The 22,524-nt window shown below is 38.1% G+C and overlaps 1 protein-coding gene across 15 annotated transcripts in view; it reads left to right on the top strand.

The window, feature by feature from the left end:
* Positions 1-22,524, top strand: part of sulf1 (sulfatase 1) — a 172,381-nt gene that overhangs the window by 75,303 nt on the left and 74,554 nt on the right. For 6 of the 15 annotated variants that reach the window (XM_073940082.1, XM_073940091.1, XM_073940076.1 and 3 more), the window contains exon 1: positions 17,800-17,833. The exons of the other annotated variants lie outside the window; for them this stretch is intronic. The gene's annotated coding sequence lies outside the window, so the exon portion shown is untranslated. Of the gene's footprint in view, positions 1-17,799; positions 17,834-22,524 lie in introns of those variants that run through there. 15 annotated transcript variants of the gene reach the window in all.

Consider the following 22,524-nt stretch of genomic DNA (forward strand, 5'->3'; position numbering starts at 1 on the left):
GGAAGAGATGTGACAGAGCGCGATTCGGTTTGGCTTTGGAGTGGTACACTTGTGTAGTTGCAAAGCACGACTGAGCCCAAAACTGAAGACGCAATATCACTTTTAAGGGACTGTTTCTTATGGATTTATCAATTATTCTTACTGTTTAATGAACGCGAGCTGTCATTAAAGATTTTATTAAAGACACAAACTCCCCGCGGCACGACAGCTGCCACCTTTAGCAACCCTCCTAATACGTGCAGCAAGGACTTTTATGATAATTTATGAGCGTCAAAAGTTGTGGATCTGTTCAGCAAAATAAATGATTGTGTGTCACTGCATCTAAAATGACTAAAAATAATACAGAACGATATAACTAAAGCAATGTGCACTGTACTGAGCGAGAGCGCTTTCCTTCCTGTTAAACTGAACAGTCGCATCATTGATGATATAAATGTTCTCGAGCTCGATAGGTACAGATGCAGTGTGAGTGCAGGGCGTCGGGGGAGAGGGGAGGGGGGACAATCGTGCTTCGGTTAAAGGCAACTGTACCTTGTGTGAGTACCCCCTGAAAGGGTATGTAAATCCATTGTGACTTGCAACTGTTACATTGGCTTACCTGTAGTTAATTTGCTTAATCATTTTAAAGCAAACGGTTTACACATTTTTAAAAATAAACTCAACTATGCTTTAAAAACTACAAATTAACTCAGTTTTTTTTTAAGTCAACTAATCGCTTTTTACTATGTGGATGAAAGTGGACAAAAGATATTCATTTAAACACCAAGTACAAACAGGAATGTTTGTCCCTCATCTACTTGTGATCTGATCAACAAAACTCATCTTAATGCCAGGTGTAAAGGGAGCCTGGTGTTGCAAGTGTATATGTTGTTACACACATGCAAGGTCAAGGGTCAAAACTCTTCTCACGTCGCTGGTTATGTCATTGCATAATAAAAACCTACTGGCTTTTATTGGAGACCAAAGAAATAGAACTGAGACGCCACCACACTATGCAAAACACCTTGTTTGGTCTCTGCACCATTTTGAGGGCACATGCAGTTCTACTTATAGCTCTATTAATGATCATTATACTTCTTTCCAGATGTTCCCCTTGTTTAATGTTGCATGCACATGACAATTGACTCCACCAGCTTGGCTTGGATGCAGCCCCACAACGTACTTGTGCTTTTTTTGTTCTTTCCAGACCAGTGCTAAAACCTGTGAAGGGTTGAGTATATTGGCCTTGTCAGTCACAGCAGTGCAACGCATGTCTCTGTTCGAGTGGTTCATGCTTTGGCATAAATCTGCATGGGACTCTTCATGGGAGATCCAAATCACAGGAAAGGCCTCACGCTTGCAGATGGATGACGTAGGAGAAGGATCTTGGATCCAGTATTTGGTCTGAATCGCGTTGGCTCGGGACAATGCTGGCAAGGTGTTTGGAGATGATTTTTTCCATAAGGTTGTGTTGTCTAAAGGGGTTGAAGGAGAAATGCTAGTGTGGAAGTTGGCCTGCTGTCAGCACCATACAGTCTTGGCAGTGTGGTGATGTGAAGCCAGCTGGCTCTGGTTTTAGCTGCGATTGAAGGGAATCGTTTGGGTCCTACGAGGATACATTCACACACACAAGTAATCCAATCTAAAAGCTGGGTGGTCGCTAATGTGCCATTTAGATGTATATTCCTTGGTGAAACGTCACTTTTTGAGGGTTTGTCTAGTGCCATGTCTAACTTGCATCTGATGCCATGAGCAATAGTGATCCACTGGCTTTTGGAGTTACTCGACTGCAAAAGCTTTTCCGAGCCATACGGATGATGTAGAGCGGATTACATGGCTGCTTAGGAAAACACTTGGTAAATCAGAGTGTTTTGGACTGTGTACACAATCTGTGAATCTAAACCTTTCAGAAAGTCTAAATCCCACGGTGCTCTCACAGCTTGAATTAATAAACATAACAGCATTTAAATATGATGAGTATATAAATATAATCAGTAGATTTGGTCAAATGTTTTGGATGTGGAAACAAAGCAGTTGTATTTCTCATGAATACAGAGCTCTTTGATGCACAATTTAGAATTGTTTTTGCTAAAAAAAAATATTGCATTGTCTCTTGCGGCAGAGATCAATATTTATGATACGTGCATTTCAAATAATATTATAAATAAATATTTAAATAGTTATTAAAATTTTGTCATTTTAATTTGATAGGGTTTATGAAAAACGCTTAATAGTTTGTACCAAAGTATTTCAGTGTCTTGTATTTTTGTAGGTTTAAAATACTGAAAAATACTTTGTATTGGTTCTTTCTCAGTTATTTGCCTAAATTTGAGATCAGAACAGAAAATTTTATTTTAGACAATGTGGTCAATGCTTGGTGCATTTTAAACTCCAAGAAAATTATCCTTAAAGTAACAGACAAATTGTGAGAGGATGAAAGATGTACGCATTAGGGCTGATTTATACTTCTGTGTCAATCGCACGCTTTATGCTTTGGTGCAGCCTCCGCGTGGTCGCATAGCCCTTGCCTGACGCGCACCTCTCAAAAAATTGAACTACATGTCGCAACGGCACATAGTGCAAGCTCTGTGTCGGTTCGGTAGTGCTGACCAGTGTAGGCAGGATCGAGAGCCACAGAACCCATTGAAGCTAGTGTTTACAAGTGTCAAATTCCATGAAGGAGCTCTAAATGGAAACTTTTGTTTTGCATTTACCTTATGATTAAAGTTGTTGCACATCCACCGGTTCCCGCCTCAAAAAGAGCGAGTTTGAGCTGCTTCTACATTAAGGTAGCATACAGAAAAACAAAACACCTGCAAAGAAGCTCGACACAGAGGAACATAAAAACTTTACGCGTATCGGAAGTGTTATTGCAGAGCAACACACAGCGCTCAGAAGTATAAATGCACGGCAACGTGCAAGGCATGCGCCGTAGGTCATGCTGATCACTCAACGCAGAAGAATAAACCAGGCTTAAAGGTCAAACTGTCACAAAATATGAAACAAATATTTAATAATACTATACAGACAGGTCAAAAACTCCAGACTTACATGGCAGTACCTTTACAGTACTACAGTACTACAGTTACTTACTTATGCCCTCCACCCCTTCCGGGGCATGGGCCGCCAAAAGTAGATCTCCAGAGGTTCCTGTCCTGGGCCATTCTTTCTACTTGTCCCCAGGTGTAACCCATCCTTGTGATGTCTGCATCGAGGTTGCGTCGCCAGGTGTTTCTTGGACGGCCTCTCTCCCGCTTCCCTTGGGGGTTCCATATGAGAGCCTGTCTGGTGATGCTAGTTGGTGGTTTGCATAGGGTGTGCCCTATCCAACCCCATCTTCGCTTCCAGATTTCTGTTTCTATCGGAGGTTGACAGGTCCTTCTCCATAGGTCGGTGTTACTGATCGTGTCAGGGCAGCAAATGTGCAGAATCTTTCTGAGACAGGTGTTGATGAATGTTTGGATCTTTCGGGTGGAAGCTTTGGTTATCCTCCAGGTCTCTACCCCGTACAACAATATTGATTTCACATTAGAATTAAACAGGCGGATCTTCGTGGTCATGGTAAGTTTTTCTCGAAGCCCAAATGTTCTTAAGCTGGATGAAAGCAGCTCTTGCTTTGCCGATTCTTGCCTTAATGTCTTAATGTCACCCTGCTGGTGATGCTACCTAGGTTGGTAAAGGACTGTACTTCCTCCAGAGAACTTCCATTCAGGGTTACTGGATTGTTGCAGCTGGTGTTGATTTTAAGAATCTTAGACTTTTCTGTGTGGATGTTGAGTCCGACTTGTGATGATGTGGCTGCTAATACAATGGTCTTCTCTTGCATCTGCTGTTGGTTGTGGGAGAGAAGTGCGAGATCGTCGACAAAGTCTAAGTCTTCCAAATGATTCCACAGGGTCCACTGGATTCCAGTCCTGCGTTCACTGGTGGATGTCCTTATGATCCAGTCGATAACAATGAGGAATAGGAACGGGGATAATAAGCAGCCCTGTCGGACTCCCGTCTTCACTTGGAAGCTGTTAGTTAGCTGTCCTTGGTGGATCACTCTGCAGCTTATTCCCTCATATGAGCTCTTGATCAGATTGACCACCTTGGCTGGGACGCCGTATTGCTGGAGGAGCTTCCACAGGGTCTCCCGATCCACACTGTCAAAGGCCTTCTCATAGTCGACAAAGTTGATGTACAAAGGTATGTTCCACTCCAATGACTGCTCGACTATGATGTGCAGCGTTGCGATCTGGTTCGTGCATGATCTTTTCTGCCGGAAACCTGCTTGCTCGTCTCATAATTGTTGATCGACGATGTCCTTCATCCGCTCTAGGAGGATCCTGTTGAAAATCTTGCTTGGCACTGACAATAGTGTGATGCCTCTGTAGTTGTTGCAGTTACTAAGATTCCCCTTTTTTGGAAGCTTAATTAAATAACCATCCTTCCAATCAGTCGGTATTTCTTCCTCCTCCCAGATCTTTTCAAAAAGGGGATACAGCATCTTCACCGATGCATCCAGTTCTACTTTCAAAGCTTCCGCTGGTATGTTGTCTGGTCCAGCTGCCTTCCCGTTTTTCAACAGGGTAATAGCCTTCCTGATCTCCTCTCTGGTTGGCTTTTCACAGTTAATGGGGAGATCTTCATTGGTTGGATTGATGTCTGGCGGGTTTGGTGGTACTGGTCTATTCAAAAGCTCCTCAATGTTCAGACCATCTATTAATCTGCTGCTCTACTCCTACGATAGCCCTTCCCTCCTTGTCTTTGACGGGTCATTCTGGAGAACCAGATTGACCACATCTGCATTAGCAAGAGGTTCAGAAGATCCCTCCAGGACATTAGAGTTATAAGAGGAGCAGATGTGGCTTCGGACCTCCACCTATTAGTCGCCAGCATGCAGCTGAAGTTGAAGAAGAGCAGGAAGGAACCAACACAGTGTAGAGAGAAGTATGACGTCAGCTGCGTAAAGATCCCCTGCGTCAGGGAAGAGTTGGGACTTCAGTTGAAGAACAGGTTTGAGGTGCTGCAAGAACTGCAGAAGGATAAGGGAGGAAGTAGTGTGCTGGTCAGTTGGCAAGCCATAAAAGAGACACTAAGAACAACCTGTCAAGAAGTGGTCGGAATAAAGAAACACCATCATAAAGAGTGTATTACAGCTGTGACCCTAGAAAAGATAATAGAGAGGAAACAGAAGAAGGTAGCAGTCAACAACAGCAGGACTAGAGCAGCAAAAGCTAAGGCCCAAGAGGAATACGTGTAAAGCATAAAGCAGTTAAAAAGAGTGTTAGAAAGGATAAGAAATACTACATGCAGTAACAGGATATAATAGAAGAGCTAATTAGCAAAAACAGATATTTTTGTAATTGTTAAGATGTGATTTTTATGTTGCGCATTAAAGAGTGCAATTGCAAAAAAAAAAAAAAAACGATTTATGGAAATTACTAAAACTGTTTGTAGTAAGTTTGTAGTAGTTTTCAGAAATCATGTTGTATTGAAGACTTCAATTGTACAATATATATATATATATATATATATATATATATATATATATATATATATATATATATATATATATATATATATATATATATATATACCTGTGGATAAAAGGTCTGCAAAGAAATGCCAAGCTCCCTTTCAAAAGAACTTTGTAGTATTTACAATATTTAATAATAATTACATTTGTAGCTGCTGTATTGTGTGTTTTTTCTTTTTTTTTAGGTTAACTGATTTAGATTTTTCCTGTAGAGACAAACAGTGTCATTCAAATGCAGTTATTTTTTAGAAAATGGAGTCTGACTGCTTTCTGTAAATCAGGCATTTGGTTTATTTGTATTACTGTTTGTTCAGTTATCAATTTTATTATTGAATGCACATAGTTGTTAGAATCAATACCAGTTGTCCTTGAATGTTTCCCTGGTTACATTGTTATTGTAACCAGTATGCCTATAATTACAGAAACTGATATGTTGTAATAACAGAGTTGAAACTGATGAATTCACAGGGATGAGTGAGCCATTCTGTAGTCCTCGGCAAACAGGATGTGAAACACAAAAAGTATCAGCTACATTATACTGAGATATGAAAGGACTAAGAGCCATATTGTTGTCTTAGCTTAGAATTCTGATCCATGTGGGTGGCAAAGAAAATCTTATTCTTGGCCTCAACAACTTATTAACCCTTGTGGGAGTCTTGGTGTGTGTTCTGTGAAACAGCAGCTCTAAAGATAAACCTGCTCAATGATTCCTAACAATCATAGCTGTATTAAGGCCTGAAGAGCATGTAAGCTTTTCCCTGGTACTTTTACACTCTTTATAAGGGGTCTGATGAGAGATTTACACCTGGTGTGCAACAGATAAGTTAAGCACTCTTTTTAAGAGACTAACTTCACATATCAACCAACCTTTAAGGGTTTGAATGCCACAAAGATGAACACTGATGCCTTTTTTCCATTCTTAGCAGAGCACAACATAAACACAAATCTCAGGTTCCATGACTAGGATGGACAACAAGCCCACAGTTGATGAATTTCAAAATGTTTTCTCCTAATTCTGTGGTGTATTGATGTCCGATGTGGAGAGAAAGGGGAATTTTATTGTTCAGTCATGGAAGAAACCATTTCTTAGCCCTGAAAAAAGGCATGGAAGACAGTAAAGGCCTTAATTGGCACTGTGTCACTGGAAATTTACCCAACACAGGCACTCTTCAGTAATCTAAAGTTCAATAAAAGTTCACCAAATGATTTGAATGATGTTTATAAACGGAATATTTGCTGTGCTTTCTCGTCCAAAGTATGGTAGTGAAAAATTATTGTTGTAGCTTGTAATTGTTTTAAGTAAAGTCACTTTGCACTTTGAGATCCCATATTGGGATTGGTACTAGCTGTGTTCCAGGTCAGAGATTGTATCCTGATTGCCAAATAATTGTGAAATGGTATTTGGACATTAAACCCCCTTATAGAAGAATCCCTTTGTGTTTAGAACATTTTCTCCAAAAATAAGTGCTTTTTAGGATGAGCTAAACATTGGATTTTCAAAAGTATGTGAAGCCTCACATCATAGACCATTGATGACTAAAGACCATGTTGTTAAGTGGATGATTTATTAATTGGGTTGTCCTTGGTCATTTAAAGCTGCAAAAATTGCTTCATGCCACAGTGACTCGGTTGGTCTTCGAATGTGGCTTTTATGGGGTGAAGCCTCTGAATTGGATCAGATACTCGAATAGATTCAGTCTTGTTCTCTTAAAGCATATTTTACTCAAATGACAGTTGCCAGTTACTCACCCTCATTTTACTCCAAATACCTTTGCACCCATTTACGCTTGGTTTTTAAGATGTGTCTTTGGTCAATCGGATCAAGGTCGGATCCGATCCGATTTTTGTCCATTGTCTCCCTCCTCATCAATCGGATGAGGAGGGAGACAATGGACAAAAAGAAACAAAAAATAAATAAATAAATATCATCGTCATACAGGCTTGGAACAAAATTCTGGTGAGTAAATAATGACATACATTTTTGGGTGAACTAGTGCTTTTATTTCTGTGGTGTATTAACGTTCACCTTGGAGACAAGGGGGATTTTAGTTTTGTCATGGAGAAAAGCATTGCCAATTTAAGCCTGCACTATATCCACAGTCTCCATTCAGCCCTCAGCACTGTCTAAACATGCAGGATCTGAATCAGCCCTTCATATCGGCGGGAGGAAATCACCTGGAAAGCAAGTGTTCTGGCTGGCTTCTATCTACAACAGAGAATGGAAGTAAACAAGCATGATAGTCAGCAGGAGAGGAAGGGAGGGGGAAACGAGATTTATCTGTTTTCATCATTTTTCTGAAAAACTCAGGCCATCAAGATGACTTTTTAGGAGGAAGTGGGCTTGTAAAACAAGCTTTTTTTTCTTGTTCTTTGGTCTGAAATGTGGGTAGCAGGTTGTGATTGTAAGCATTTTTGGTTTGGCATGCATGTGCATCAAACAAATACACTGTTGTTTTAAGTATTGTACTTGCTTAACCTTCAAAAAGAAATACTAGTTTTATATATCTTCTACTTAATGGTAATCCTCAAAACCAAACATTTATGCTATACTTTTTGCTGACTTGTGAATAAAACTTCAAGACCTTATATATTTCTAATGCAATAATGAAGAAGATATGAAGTAACCTTTCTGATTTTTTATCTTATTTTTATTTTTTGCTTGCACACCTCTTGGGTCTCGCCATCTCATGATCACTCTGTGAAGTGCCTTATAGTTGACCTAATCATTCCCAGCCCAACTCCATTACAGTGCCCCTGCTTCTGTTACTACTCATCTTGCTCCAGCTGGAATTCAAATTGGTGATTCCAACATGAGATGTGGGTTCACTAAATACAAACAACAACATTTAACAACACAGCCTCTAGCATTTATAAGTATTAAATCCCTTAAAATTGAAGGAGGTTTAATACATGACTCTTGCTGGCTAACATTGCTAGCACCAATGTAACCTCTATGATTCTATTCAATTTGCTCCAAATGAAAATGATTCCAGCATGAGGGCATCACGGTGGCGCAGTGGGTAGCACAATCGCCACAAAAGCAAAAAGGTCACTGGTTCAAGCCTTGGCTGGGTCAGTTGGTATATTTGTGTGGAGTTTGCATGTTCTCCCCAGGTTTCCTCCGGGTCCTCCGGCTAAATTGTCCGTAGTGTATGTGTGTAAATAATTTCTACTGAAGACCCTTCTGAAAAAAAAACTGTTTAAACCAGCCCAGGCTGGTTGGCTGGTTTTAGCTGGTCAACCAGGTTGGTTTTAGAGGGGTTTTGGCAATTTCCAGGCTGGTTTCCAGCCATTTCCAGCCTGGTCTTAGCTGGTCAGGCTGAGAGATGACCAGCTTAAACCAGCCTAGCCAGGCTTGGAGCCCAGCCAAAACCAGCTATGTCCAGCTGGTTTTAGCTGGATTTAGCTGGTCATTTTCCAGCCTGACCAGTTAAGACTAGGCTGGAAATGGCTGGAAACCAGCTTGGAAATGGCCAAAACCCCTCTAAAAACCAGTCTGGTCAACCAGCTAAAACCAGCCAACCAGCCTAGGCTGGTTTAAGCTGGATTTTTTAGCAGGTCAAGTTGCAGCTGGAAGGGCATTCGCCACGTAAAACATATTGCTGGATAAGTTGGTGGTTAAATCTGCTGTGGTAACCCCTTATTAATAAAGGGAATAAGCTGAAAAGAAAATGAAAAGATTTTAGCACGTGAAGCTGGCACACTATAGTAAGAATGCTAAAAATTGTGCCGGTCACTTGTGTTTAAGATGGGCAACTTTTCAGGTGAGTAAAATTTACTAACCCACCTAAACTTTTACTAGGTCACAGCACAAATGTTGCCTCTCTGATCCTATTCAACTATCTTCAAATTGGATTTGAACCAGCAATTTCAGCATGTAATGCTAGCAAGGAATCTAGCGTTCATAGCCTCCTGCCTTAGCTATGACTGTGCCTCCTGAGATCAAAGTAGCAAATTTTACTGCATAGCTCTTACCACCTGGGCTCCATCACACGTAACCCACTAAACTTATGGGCTACGGCACCAGTGTGACCTCTCTGATTCTACTTCAGCTGTTCCAACTGAGATTTAAACTAGCAATATTGGCATGAGAGTTAGAAGCATGCATAGTATCTGCCACTAGTACAACTCTTGAGATTTACAACATATAATGCTAGCTGGTTTGTTTTAGTTTGTTGGTTCAATAGAGCAATTGAGACCTATATGTCAAGTTTCCTATGAGGAGCTTATGAGCCTCATGAGGAGCTAGTGAAACATCTTTCTGTCCAGGACAGATTGCAGAGTTTTGGCACAAAGTAGCAGGGGTGAGGCCGGCCGGACGGTCCTTCCTTCATGCATATGCAGGCACATCCTGAGAAAGAAGCTTGGCTGAGTATCAGGGGAGCACTACAAAGGATTGCTGCTTGACAAGAGGCTGAGCTCCCTGCCAGCCAGGAGGGTTACAAAGTGGTCCAGAGGGCTCCAGAAATGTTTGCTAAGATCTAAAGTAGTTCTCTAAAGCTCTGTTTACATTTCATTCTCTTGCACAGCTGAAAAGTACATATCAGTTTTTTTTTTACCTTCTATTTCCACTGTCCTTCTATTTTCTTTCTCTTTTGGCTCTGGAAGCTTTATTCTGCCTTTTGCTCACTGAATGTGTAGTAGAGGAAATTATCTGGTTTAATGGGATTAATAGTTAGCTTGTTATAAAACTTCTATTGATACACAGACATGATCTCATACTTGTTGAATGTTTATGTATACTTTACTTGAAATCCAATAAACGTAAATTGAAATAAATTAAAAATAATTCCGCTTCTACTCTGGTTACTTTTAAACACATTGCTAAATAGTTATCTCAGAGATTCTGTTCCTTCTGTTGAAAGTCTGGTCACCCAAAGCTCTGGCCCTGTGAAAACATTCATTCATTAATTTGTTCATTCGTTCATTCGTTCATTCGTTCATTCATTCATTCATTCATTCATTTTCTTTGCAGCGTAGTCCTTTCATTGATCAGGGGTCACCACAGCGGAATGAACCGCCAGCTTAGCTAGCATATGTTTTACGCCATGGATGCCCTTTCAGCTGCAACCTATCACTGGGAAACACTCATACACACTCATTCACCACATACACTATGGACAATTTAGCTATAGCACATGTCTTTGGACTTGGGGAAACCGGAGCACCCAGAGGAAATCCAAGCCAACATGGGGAGAACATGCAAACTCCACACAGAAATGCCAACTGACCCAGTTTTTTAGTTATTATTTGTTATAATTGTTTTATTTGTTTTATTATGTTTATTAAAGTCTTTTAGGGATAAATTTAATTTGATCAATATAAAATATTTTAACTCCTGAAACCAACTCATTAATGGCAAACCAGTTAAATGTTTTTAAATGTTATGTGGTGTTATCATTTAAATAATTTCTCTACAGCATGGATCGCAAACCATACATTTAACTTTTTTTCTCTTTTTTTTCAGTTATATCAATTTAATTCATGATATTTGGGTTTATTTGTGTTTGGTTTATTTTATACTTTTTTAAACTTTATTTTATTAATTTTACAATTAAAAAGTGATGATAATATGTTTTTTTCTGTGTAAACGTTGTAAAGATGTAGTGTTTTTATTACTTTGTAATGTACATTCTACTGTAGAATAGAAACAATTTTTGACATTTTTTCTAAGTAAACCAAACTTTCTCGAGTTTCAGTATTTACATAAATGATGACAATAGATTTTGCCACTCAAAATGACCAAATACTCTGGAAATGAAGTGAAATTGACATTGTATTGAAAAAATAGGGAGTGTTACCATTGAATAAATAAACTCCAGACAACAAAACCCAATGCTTATGACAAGTACAAATAATTTAAGTGGTGCAAATGGATTCTATTATGCCTTTCTGCGTGCAGCTCTGGTTTAGGATGTATTATATTATTTCTGGTTTTAAGTCATAATGTAATCCATCCCTCAAATCTGTGTGAATTGATGGCTGGTTTAGAGGAATCACATAATCAGTAGCTGTCCTGCTGAGATGAACCTGATCCAGGTCAAGCTCCCATTCCTTAAAGAGCCTCTATTATACATTAAAAAGGTCATATTTTGGTTTTGGGGGTCTCCAACAACAATCTGATATGCATGCAAAAAACACTTTCATTGTCTGTTAATAAGCATTTATTTTTACCTAATTATTATCCCAACGACTCACATATGATTTAAGTGATTAATTTGTTCCCAACCCCCTCCTTAGCAAGAGGCTAATTTGCGCTGATTGGTCCAATGACCCAGTCTGTTGTGATTGGTCGACTGTGTTCACCGTGACACCGAGAAAAATACCCACCACAGCTTATCAACAATATTGAGGTAGGAATAGTGTATGTGTGAGCCAAATGCAGGAGTGCATTAAAGCAATGCAGTTAAACACCAGCATATTACTTTATTATTAACCATAAGTAAAAACAGTGACACACATTAAGTATTTATCCACACAGCAGAAAAAGCTGAAACTTGACCACCACACGTGTATAGGACCAGCTGATGGTGGCCATAGCAACGACAAATGGCAGTGGAATGCAAGCTCACAAACGCATTTAAATCTGTAAATAAAGTAGCACGCTTCGCGTTTTCAACGTGGCTTTAAACGCAATATAAGAATATAAAGACTAAACTAGATTACAAGCGTTTACAAGTAACAAAACACAATTAAATACATAATTTGCAAGCTAGAGAAAACATTTTAATCGACCATTCTAATCGCACTTACTTGCACTTGTGAAATGGGGAAAGGAACAATAGTCATTTCTAATCCTTTTTTTAATAACTGGCCAACAAATCCCCTGTTGTAAGCATGTAGGTTGCTGAAGCACTCATCAGAAAAAGGACAGGAACACAGCACAAGGCTGGGGCTGTAATGCTGAGGTATTTTTGCAAAAATAAACTTCAACCACTGATTATTTACAGCCTCATCTTTGGGTAGGGAAAATAACTTTAACTTTGCCTCACACTTCAGAGCACATCGTCTTCGTCACTTGTTTCAGCCGGGATCTGCCACGGTGTTTGTCTTCCTCTTTTTCGTTCTACAATGTTTATGGGCGAGGCCGGGAGTTACAATGTTCCTGGGTCTGTGCATGCAACAAATGGTCAAGGCTTTAGTTCCATATCAAAGTCACAGCTAAAGACTCGTTACATCTGTGATTCATTCGAACCACTAGGAGTCAACTCTTTTGTAGATAAATAAATAGTTTTAAACATGGTGCACTTTCAGATTTAAGCCTTAGCTGGATATTTCACTTAGAGCCGTGTTACACACTGCATGGAAGGTCATTTACAAAAACCCATAATAGGGGCTCTTTACACGCAAGAGATTTTTGGGCTGCTTGTGGGAGAATGTGGCTGTTGGGGGTTTGATTGGGATTTCTTGTTCCCTTTACAAACCGGCTTTTTTATGGCTGTCAAGAGGTTCCTCTTTGCTCGTTGTTTATTGCCTTTGTTTAAATGGGCACCCAATTAGCACCAAGATGACAGCAGAACCCCACCAGCACCTTTCAAGATTGGGCTTCCTGCTCGTATGATTGATGCGCGCGCACACACACAAACACACAGAAAAAAAACAGACACACAGTCTAAACAGAAATTATTATGGGTAAAACAGGCACATCTTTTGTGTTTGTGAAGCAGAAAGGAAAGAGTTGTATCCATTGTGAAAAGGATGGAATGGCCATCAGTATTGTGTTTTTATGAAGGCCATACCAGAGTAGTTTTTGTACTATTTACACTTAAGTTTGGGGTCATTAAGATTTTTAAATGTTTTAAAATAAGCTTATCCCTCTCACCAAAGCTGCATTTATTTAATCAAAAATACAGTACAAAGTTTAAAATTGTGAAATGTTATTGCACTATAAAATAACTGTTCAAAAAAAGTTTATAATTTAATTTAATAATTTATTCCAGTGATTTAAATTATGTATTTTCACCTTCATTACATAGTCTTTAGAGTTACATGGTCCTTCAGAAATCACTCTAATATTTATTATTATTATTATTATTAATTGTAATAGTAATAAAAGCAACAATGACTGGATGAATAATTATGGCTAATTATTTTTTTGTTGGTGAAGCAGAAAGGACTGAGTTGTACCTGTCTTGAAAGAAGGCTGGTTTTCCACCAACTGGCCACAGGAACGAAGTGCTCTGATAAAAGCGCGATCCTCCCAAACACAGAAGTATTACTGGAATTTGCACCTGTTGCAGGGTGAGCCTGTGTGATCTGTTCCAGTGTCCTAAATGATGACCGCTGCTGGTCACAGCATTGCAATTCATATTTGGTAATACAAAGAGGGAGATGAGGAGAAAAAAGTAATCATTGCAGCTTGAATTTAAGTCAATTTTACTGCTGCTGTTTTTCTGTCAGTTTGTCTAAAACATCCCTTTATTTAATTTACTTAAACAACGCATTTAAAAACAAGTTTACTTGTTTATCTAAATACACCAATGCAAAAATGGAAAACAAGGAAACATAAAACTTGATTTAATTATATCTATAAATTTTAGCTGTCACTTAACCTACTTAAACCATTTAACATTTTATTTTAAAACAATCTAAATAATTATTCAAGATACCAAATTATAGATTTACATTCATTTTAGATTAATAAAATAAAGGAAAAATAAAACATATTTGTCAAAAATAAAATTCCCAAATCTTACCTACAGTATGTCTTACTCCAAAACAAAAAAAAAAATAATAATTTTGCTGCCAGTACAAACTACTTGTGCAAAATGAGCTGAAACTGAATTGTTTTATGTTTAATCCATTTAAATTTGTTAAAATAATTACTTCAACTTAATTAATTTGTGTTGTGACAACATGAGGGAATTGTAAGGAGCCCAGCATTTTTACAGTGTATGTATCTTATGTATTTATTTACATATTTACCCTAAAATCTATTTATGTTCTTCGAAGGTATAAACTTTTGTGTTGACTTTTTGATTTTTTTGGAAATTCCACTTGAACTGAACATCCTGCTTAATTTTGAATGAGCCATGATGAATCTGTAGACATGATTTTTCTTCTTTCTTGGACATCATCAGAATCCCACTTTAATTGCTAAACAGACATTTCTCTACGAGTCTCTGATTTGACTACCCCCCTCAGTAGTGCGCAGAGTCTGCCAAGTGCCCTAACGGTGGTCATACTGAGCCCTGCGGCAGCTGCTTTCATTCTCAATTGACAGCCTCTATTGTAACACAGGGCCAATAATGTCTGCTTTCAACTGGGCCTTCATAAACAGCCAGGTGTGAGAGAAAAAAAGCACAGGACTGCTACTTGCATCCATTTTCATACCAAAACTCAGAAACATTAAAATCATCCAAAGATGTGATCAAGCCCAGTGCTTGAGCAGTTGTTTTTCAGCAGTTCTACAGTGTGGTAATTATTTCCTGTACCAAAAAAAAAAAAAAAAAAATCCAAATGAAAGAGCTCTGATTCTCATGCCAATCACAAATTGTACAACCCGCATTGCTTCCTTTGCTCCAAGGATGAAATTAGAATTAAAAAGCCACAGCCATTGAGTTCTTTTCTTACCACCCGTCGATGGGTTTTGCACAAAGAGAAATGTGAATGGAGTGTATATTGTTTGTGTGAGGTCCCTCTTCACCTCAACCTAATTCATTTATTGTCAAGGATTTACTGTTAAGCTTGTAAATCTGTTATAGCAATAGTCAATTTTTAATATGCCAATTTTGCACGATCTGCTAATTGAATATCATATAAATTATCTTTTGAGTCACGTGAAGATCTAATTTGAAATATTCAATGTAATTAATATTTATCAGAAGTATTTCTGGGTGATTCAGTATATTTCATTTGTTTACATTGTTAAAAGAGAAAATGTTTGGTTTTTACTTGCCTTTTTTAACTGATTTTTTTTTTTTTCATACATTTTATTTGTTGACTTTATTTATTTTATTCATTGGCATTTTTTTTTTCAATGAAGTGAGTGATAAGTGAAAAATTACATGTCTTTAAAGGGGTGGTCAATCAGCTATTGTTGAATTCTTGATTGTTTTATTTGATTTATTTTTATTATTATTCTTAAATACAGTTTGAGGAATTCCTGGTTCTATGAATTCCCTCCCTAAAAATATACACAGTGGGCTCTGATTGGTGCATTCTGATTGGCTAGTGCATCTGGTTTATGGGTTGCTCTGTAAAATGTTCATGCTTAATTTAAATAAAAGCAAACTTTTATTTTACCACACCACTGCATCCTGTCATCGTACCTTGTGTTCTCACTCTCTCCTCCAGTTCCGTTACAGATTACCTTCAGTTACGTGCTTTTATTTTTCTGTCACGGGTAGAAAAAGGAGTGAACTTAAAGTATTTATTGAGGAGTGAGTCTTTACAAACAAAGGAAACCTTATCGGGTGAGTGCCGGGGAAGTGCCGTGGAAACAAATTTAAAATAACGGGATACTCGTTCACTGGCAGACCTGGGGCCTGTTTCAGAAAGGAGGTTAAGTGAAAACTCAGAGTATTTTAACCCTGAAATGAGAGAAAATCTGAATTTTCCGTTTCAAAATGGCAGGTTTGTTAAACTCGAGAAAGCAGTCAAGCCTGTTTCTGAAAGAAAGGTAACTTTAACTCAGAGTCAGTTACTGTGGTAACCTACTCTGTGAATCTAACCTGGTCCAGAGCAGGTTTTATTCTCTAAGCTCTGAGTTTCTGTCGGTCTCCTCCCCTGTTTTAAAGATGAAGCAGTATTTCTCGCCTTAGCCTTACGTTTCCACACACCTATTTTAGAGCTCATTTTGGAGATGTGCATAAAAACGATTGATGGAAACGTTGTGATTCACATGACTTTTGAAAATATGCATAAAAAACATGCGCATAACTGAGTAGGATAAACTTTTATTTGATAAGAAAAGATGCGTATAAACTACAAAGAAAAAACTAAACAAAACAAAAAAAAAGGTTTGTTGGAGATGATGATGAAAATGTGTGTGAATGGACAAACCAGCAGGCTGAGCACACTGTAACACATCTTAAATGTTGTTTTTTTGGTCATTCTAAAATGCCTTAACTGTTTCAGTATTACTGTATATTATTAATTACCTCCGAGCGTTTGGAGGAGCGTGTCAAGAGTTTCCGCATCTCATGGCTTCAAACGCCCCCACGTGTTTATTGTGTGTCAACATTGTCTTCTGAGGCGCAAGTACATTTATTTAATAAAAAATAACAGCTTCTTCTACCGCAGTAAATTCTGTTTTTACTGTTGATATTTGGCGTTAATTAGGAAGTGACTATTTTGTTCTCTTTGACTTGTTGGATGGAAACGCTGCATTATTCACATCTTTTAGGCGTTATTCCAGTTTTGCACAAATTTATGTTATATATTTTGATGGAAACACAGCTACTGCCTACATTTTTGTCACACACAGAACAAAGTCACGTACGAGGATGGCTTGTTATTTTTTCATAAATAATTAGCTTAACCTTCGACTGTACTTTAACTAGATTAATGGGATTATGATTATTTCTAAAATTATTTTAGTACTGCTTACCTTCTAAATGTTATATCAACCTCTACCACTTGATCAACAAAAAGGCAGACACACAAGTGCACTTTTAAATCTATTAAAACTGATCAATGTGTATAAAAGTTTAGAAACATTTTATAAAAATCACACATTACATTACTTATTTTATTATTCTTAAATATTTAAATACTTTAAATTAGAAATTATGCATTAACTTGAGCAGCTGTTTTCTCACGCTAACTGTCTCTGTTTCACTGATGGTTGCTTCTTTTTTAAATTTATACGCTCATATTTACTATAACTTTGCATGAGCAGATCAAATTCAGCCAGAGAAAGAAATGCTGATCTCTTTTTTTAAGATGTTGCCATTGTCACTCATAATATCTGCACTCCATTGATAATGCTTATTTATAGTCACGGTGTGCACGCTTAACTCTGATTTGGTCTACTCAAAGTTGATTAACCTAACTCAGATCAGCTATTCTGAAACCGAAAACTCAGAGTTTTTAATCTCTCGGTAAATCAACTCAGAGTTCAAGTTAAAACTTCGAGTTGTTTGAACCTCCTTACTGAAACAGGCCCCTGAATACAAGTATGAGGTGAGTAACAGCAAGATATGCACACACACCATTGATAACATACTGACAAACACAAAGGGAAATGACATGCTATAAATAGAAAAAAAGGAATGAGAAACAGGTGGAGCAAATTAGCTCAAATAACCTGTGCCTCCGTGACTGAGAATAAAAGCAGGTAACTGAAGGTAATCTGTAACACAGAACTAAAGGAGAGAGTGAGAACACAAGGTACGGTGACACTTCCATTCACCTAAAAATGTTTGCTGACTGGTTCTGTAAAGCCAGTCAAATTTGCACTCCACACATACTGTATAAAAGGGCATATACTGTATGAAACATATATCAAATATAGCCTATTGGTTATAATTTTACATGTTTGTTTGGGTTTGTTTATACGCAGTTTCAATGGTTGAAAAAAAATGTAAGTGCTATTGTTGCAGTATTTTGAAATGTTGCATATGTAAAATACATTATATATGTAAATTCAAACTTGTATGTGAATATTGTATATTGCATATGAACTTGTATGCTCATATATGCACTTATTTCTATGCATCAGATATGGAATGGTCTTTACTTGCTGTTTGTTGTAGATCTTATGGTGACACTTTTTTTGATTGTCCATTTTGAGTATTAGAAGACTGACTGCTTTATATCTGTTGATACTGCTACTTCAACAGACATTTAACTGACTATAAGGTACATATTAACTTACACTAACTCTAACCCTAACCCCAACCCGACATTTTACTTATAATCTAATAAAAAATTAGTTAGCATGTAGATGCAATGTAACTTAAATTCAACAAACGGACCATCAAAATAAAGTGTGACTGATTTTATTTGTCACATACAGAGTCATGCACAGTATGATATGCAGTGAAATGCTCACACAACCGTTTGTGACTTTAGAATTTTAACAACAGTAAAAAAAAAAAAAATAAGAATCTAAAATTATAGAAATATAAATTCAAAATATATGAAAATAAAAGCAAATTTAGACTATTTATACAGTAGAGTTGATCTTAAAGTAAATTCTAAAAATGCAAATATCTCTTTTTGCAATGAACTTCGTACAATGTTACTTTAATGTTGTTGTTTATGCTTAACCAGCAACTTTACATATGAACACAAGTTCTGAACATGTAAGTGTAATGATAATCAAGGCCTTTTTAAACATGGTTAGCTTTGTCCCCGGATGTTTCACCTTATCATCTCCTCTCCCATCCAGCTGTCACCCTCACTGATGCGTTCAGTCATTGTTTTCTACTAGTTTCCTTATCATTGCCCTGAGCAGAGCCTGTGAGGTTGCGTGGGGGGCAAACATGATCAAGATAACCACACACACCAAACACGAATTTGGTCTGTCAATGAGCCGCTCGCGACATGCTTTAAGGGATTAGACTCAAGCAGCCATTTCAGGATGTCCAAGTGCGGACAGGGCCTCCTCACATGAGGATTTGCCTTTTCTGTCTTGTTCCTGCTTTTCACCTCTGGGCCTGAGAGGATTAAACTGTGCTTCCGGACGCAGAGCATTATTTGTCTGAGATGAGAAAGCTGAAGGAAGTAGTGAGATCTAGTGGTCCCTAAAGACAAATATCCGATCAGATTTGCTATAGTTTACTGAAAAGGGGAAGTTTCTATCTAGGGTGAGTAAAAGTTCAAATGATGTCCACCAAATGCACCCCATTTGCTTATATTTTGAAGTCTTGTTCACAAATGCATAAAAAAACTACACAATTAAATTGAGAGAGGGTCTAAATGCAGATTTTAATTTCCAAAATGGACAACAGTCTTTTTTTATTTTTATTTAATGTAATTTTTTGAAGTTAATTAGAATTACATTTTATGATGCTTTCAGTAGTTGAGCCCAAATATGATGGAGATGAATTGTAACTCTTTTAAGAGGTGCTTAAGGTCTTTTTTAATATATTTAGGTAAATGTGAGCCCTCAGTCCATTACAGTATGTCCTAACTACATGTAACGCAACACTAAACATGTTAAAGTTCACTTATTACATGTTGCAAAGCTGTTTTTGATGAGCAAATTTTACATTTTAAACATTTTTATTTCTGCGACGTCTTGACTGAAACAACAGGATAAACTACTATGAATATGATCAAATTGGGTGATTATTATGTGCTTTATTCAATGTTAAATGTTACCAGGATATATTTGAATATAATTTTATGTGACAATTATTGTCATATTAGAAGAGACCTCCGATCTTGAAAATAGAATAACTATTAAACATACACTCTCCGGCCACTTTAGTAGGTACATATTATTAGTGCCGGGTTGGATCCCCCTTTGCCTTTAGAACGGCCTTAATCTTTTGTGGCTTAGATTCAATAAGGTACTGGAAATATTCCCCAGAGATTTTGATCATTATATATATGATAGCATAACGCAGGTGCTGTAGATTTGTCAGCTGCACATCCATGATGTGAATCTTCCGTTCCACCACATCCCAAAAGTGCTTTATTAGATTGAGTTCTGGTGACTGTGAAGGCCATTTGAGTACAGTGAACCCATGTCATGTTCAAGAAACCAGTCTGAGATGATTCGCGCTTTATGACGGTGCGTTATCCTGCTGGAAGTAGCCATCAGAAGATGGGTACACTGTGGTCATAAAGGTATGGACATGGTCAGCAACAATATGTAGATAGGCTGTGTCATTGACACAATGCTCAATTGGTTCTAATGGGACCAAAGTGTTCCAAGTTTAATGGGGTGCTCCCCAAAGGGAAGGGGTTTCCCAGTGTATGTGTGTAATGGGGGATCCCCAAGGGGAAGGGGTTTCCAATTATGCATAGGTGAATGGAGTCGGAAATTACGCTCAATGCCCCTTTAAAAGAGGTTTCCCTTTGCTTCGTTTCTCTCAGCCATGGAAGTGTGTTGAGTGCGTCCAAACTTTTGATGTACGTTAAGTATTGAGCATTGAGCTGTAAGCCTGCAGTGTTCATAGAAACCTGTGCAAGGTTGGATTTCTGTAATTCTGCTTATAATTTATGGCCTGCAGAAGTGCAATCGCATTAGCGTGTAACGGTATGTTTCGTTTATGTCTCCGGTTATTTCTAGTGAGTTTTAGTGCTGTTAATTAATAGTAAATAATTCTTTTAGCGGTATCCGTTAAAGTGAACCTGTATTTTGTTATATTTAGTAAAGTACAGGCCCCAGTCACACAAGAAAATATCCCCACACCATTACACCACCACCACCAGTCTGAACCGTTGAAACAAAGCAGGATGGATCCATGCGTTCATATTGTTGACCATACCATCTGAATGTCGCAGCATAAATCAAGACTTATTAGACCAGGCAATGTTTTTCCAATCTTCTATTGTCCAATTTTGGTGAGCCTGTGAATTGTAGCCTTAGGGTGCTTTCACACCTGTGAATCAATTAATTTGTTTAGAAATGGGAATTAAAATTGTTACATTGTTGCTCTTTGTTCTTAGTGTGGTTCGCTTTCACATCGCAAAGTTTCTAAAAGGACCAAAAATAGCTAAAACAAGTCATGTGTGAGTAAACTCTCCTCACATTGGTCAGAGTTTCAAGGTTTATTTTGCAGAGTCCCACTCAGCTGTCAGGAGCGGTTGTGGTTTGGTAGTGTTTGGCTGGGTGCATGCTACGTGTCTGAAAAGCGAGGAGGGATGCGGGTGGGAGAGGTGAGAAGGGTGCGCAACGTATTTGAGGATCAGGAGGGAGATGCGTGATTACCGGGAGATTATCACTCCTTTGCGGGGATCCGGGAGTCTCCCGCAAATGCACAGATGTACCGCAAATGCATGTAACTTACAGACTTGGGATGTCTAGAATGACCTCCCGCCGTACTCATAATTCACTGTTCATATAGTCGTATGCCTATTAAATATCCATAAAACACTGTGATATAGCCGGGCTCGGATCGTATCGCTTTCTCATTACAATCGATCCGCTCAAGAGTTCGTTTCAATCAAGCCGAGACCACCTCAATCAGGCGTTCTCGGACTGATTGATTTGGCGTGGATCTGAGCGCGATCGCTGGATTCATATATGCTAAACGAACGCGTGCTAACTGGCCAAACTAGACAGGTTCCGAAACAAAAGTCTAGGTGTGAAAGCACCCCTAGTTTCCTGTTCCTTGCTGACAGGAGTGGCACCTGGTGTGGTCTTCTGCTACTGTAGCCCATCTGCCTCAAGTTCGACCTGTTGTGCGTTCAGAGCTCTAACATACTTTTTTTTATACTTTTTCATACTTTTGTATACTTTTTCATTCTCTTTAAACCCTAGAGATAGTTGTGCTTAAAAATCCCAGTAGATCAGCTGTTTCTGAAATACTCAGACCAGCCCGTCTGGCACCAGCAACCATGCCATGTTCATAGTCACTTAAATCACTCCACACATCCTTTTAATGAGGTTTAATATTTATGAATTGTATTATAAACCTGTGTCTGACTTCAAACAAAGTAAAAGTCCTCTGCTCTTTCTCACCTATATGATGTATGATATAAACTTCTTGTCTACTATAAGTACAGGATACTTTATTCTAGCTGAACCTCAAAAGCGATGCCTAAGATCAGATCAGGACTTTCATTTTATATTCAGCTTGAAGGTTTGAGAAATAATGTGGTTTATCTTGCAAGTAGATCCCCATATTAATAAAAATTAAGAGGCTCCTCAGGCCTTTAAATTTCAAACAATGGTAGATTCTTGGTCATACTGATTTGTGACCATTCATGTGACATAAAATGTTGAATATGACCTAGTTTTATGTTGTCTCATTCCTAGAGTCTTAGAGGATGGGAGTTTTCTTGTCCTTGAGGAATTCCTTTCTGTTTTCCGCCCTTCACTTTGACAATGCACCGATTCAAAGCCTGTTCCATTGGAGATAGTGGTTCACACTAATGACCCTTGCTTGAGGTGCCTTTTCTGC

The sequence above is a fragment of the Danio rerio genome, chromosome 24 (assembly GCF_049306965.1).
Source record: "Danio rerio strain Tuebingen ecotype United States chromosome 24, GRCz12tu, whole genome shotgun sequence".
NCBI lineage: Eukaryota > Metazoa > Chordata > Actinopteri > Cypriniformes > Danionidae > Danio > Danio rerio.